The sequence below is a fragment of the Idiotropiscis lumnitzeri genome, unplaced genomic scaffold, assembly GCF_059441095.1.
Source record: "Idiotropiscis lumnitzeri isolate Australia: NSW breed Sydney's pygmy pipehorse unplaced genomic scaffold, RoL_Ilum_1.0 HiC_scaffold_219, whole genome shotgun sequence".
Taxonomy (NCBI): domain Eukaryota; kingdom Metazoa; phylum Chordata; class Actinopteri; order Syngnathiformes; family Syngnathidae; genus Idiotropiscis; species Idiotropiscis lumnitzeri.
Window position 1 is genome coordinate 41,881 of NW_028283757.1, and position 2,792 is coordinate 44,672.

A 2,792-nucleotide genomic window follows, 5' to 3' on the forward strand; every position below is an offset into this window, starting at 1 on the left:
CTCCTCCTCTCATCGCGTCCTTATTAAGACAGAAAAAAGACGCTGTTGAATTTGACCTATTCGCAGTTCGAGCAGGTGCTTAACGCTGGAGAATATCACCACTTCGAAGTTCGAACTGCTGTTGAAACGGAGAGGTAAGTGTTTTTCGTTTGTTTTTATTCAAAACATGCCTCGAGTGCATTTGTTCATGGTTAGAGATAGTTGTGTGGAAAACACTATACAAAGTAGCACCATGGATGTGGGCCTACAACACTGGCCTAGCAAACATGTGCTCCTACATCGACATAATTGACGAGCTCCAGTTAAGCATTGAATAATTATAAAACGTCATGGTGCTTTTACTCATTTAAAGAACTAAACCGACGCGTATTTTCATCCGGTGGTCAGGTTTGCATTGAATGTGAGCACGAGGGACGCTAGCTTGTTGCGTTAGCTTTGCGGAGCTAACAGCTTGCACTTTTGTTATAGAACAACAGAATGCAAGTACCATGATAATTTCTGTCATTAATTTTTGTGTAAGACACGATGTTCACTGGTTAATTACATGATTCTTAAAGCAAAGGTTACTGTGAATGCAATTTTGGTAAGATTTTTGTAGTCACACTGCATAAATCTGTCTGTCTGTTGTTTAAACTTCAATATAAACTATTATGGTTGAAATCATTAATTGGGATGGAGGGATTGATATTTTTTTAATTTATAATTTATTTTTCTTACACTGATATTGTTAAAACTCCATTTAGCCTATAGTATTAATAATTCTCAACACAAAACTGTCTTTTTTCTTTATAGAATAAACAATGCCTTCCCTGAGATGCAGGAAGTCCCCAAAGCAGGATACTATTGAACATGCAGTCAAGGGTCTGGACAAGACTGCAGAGTTAGAAGCGAAGTATATAAACTCATTTAAAGGTATGATGTTAACGCTTTTGCTAAGATATATTATTGTTTTCTGATAACCAAGCTGACATCGTTTTTTAAGTGGTTATTTTACATTAAGAGTGTCTTGACCTTTTCTTTTGTCAGTTTCAAGTTATTTCAGTGAGCGTGAAACCTGATGGTAGGAGTTCTATCTAAATTAAGGCTGTACTTGATGACGCCCTCCGGCATTTTTATACCACAATAGACCGGTGAACAAGTCCGATATTGATAGTCTAGTGTAAAGCACGTTATACGTCACAGAGATCACGTGACGCGATCCAATATGACTGTGTATACAGTGTATGTCATTGTTATGAAACTAAATAATCTTAAAGTTTTTTTTTTACGTAACCAGGTGCCATTGACATTTGTACTTTCAGTCCTAATACATACTGGCTAATGCAATGCTGGAAAATGAATTTTGGCTGGTCTGTTCCTTTAAAATCATAAAGAAGGGCTCTGCTCTATCCCTCACAAGAAGCAATGTTTCAAACCACCCTACATTAGTATAGTGGCCCAAATGAATATGATGACTCCTTATTTGTGTGCTTAAAAATATGACGAAGCTATCTTGATTTCCCTGTTAACTAGGTCGAGGAGTATTTACCAAGGCCCCTTTCAGGAAAGACGACTTTATTCTTTATTATGGAGTACAGAGGAAAATTGATAGATTCTGATAAATCTCAACGCAGGAAGATGGATGGAAGAGGCACTGTCTTTTTGTTTGACTTCCGCCGGCAAGAAAAAACTTGGAGGTGAGGCAAAGATTGAGATGTTATCTTATTTTTGTTTTTATTTAAAAAAATAAACACATACTCATCCCATAAGTGTTTGGGGAAAAATCATTCTCTAAGCAAAAATGTATACCGTATTTTCGCACCCAAAAGACGCGCCGTGTCAAAGGGCGCAACACCTGTTGAGGCCGCTATTTCTGTCTTTGTAACATATACTGGACACACCGCCTGACAAGACGATAGCACAGCTGCTGTTAGCATAGCATGAACTTGGCAGAGCTGCCCACACTGACACAGCCGATAGCAGCCTACTATGCCCCAATAACATGAGCAATCACCCCATTGTTGCAGCAGACGCCAAGTCTCTATTGACAATAGCTGACAATGGCTCAGGCCAATATTAGGTGCATTGGCAATAGCCTACAAAGCAACGTCAGGGGAGGGACTTGGCTGCTCACCACACTCCTTAGAGTCACGGTTTCAAAAAAAAATAAAAAACTCATCATACAAGCAAACAATGAAACATAGAAATAAGATTAACACAAACATGTATCTCTCATGCCATCAATATACCCAAAAAAAATGAAAATAATACAAAAGCCACTCAGCCTTAGCTAATTCAAGCAATGCATTCTGGGAGCAGAGACCCACAATCCCATAGCTGTTTAGAGAGATTTGCATGGCTGTTTAAAGAGATGTGCTGTTATGCTTTGGACTTTTTGTCTGTTGTCTAAACCTGGGAAGTTTCTTGCTTGCAATAACATAAATGATAAGACAGACTAAAACATTGTGGACAGCTGCCCTTTGTCCAGCTTTTTCCAACACCATCACCCAAACATTATAGTCAGATGGTGTATTTGTCACGGTCGATTGTAAGCATGGACAACTCACTCTTTGCCCAGCAGGGTGTGCTAACATGCACTTCCAACAGCTCGTTGATGACAAGGGCTGATGGACGTGAGTGGTACTTTGTCCATTTAATGGACGCATCGACTGACAGGGCGCTTTGTTTGCTTATGACTGCGAAAATACGGTAATTACTTTTATTCATGCGTTGAATCTGTACAAATGAAAATATAGACCATGAAGTCTCAAAGACAAGCTGTTAATAGGGTCTGATTCCAATAGAAATTTCTT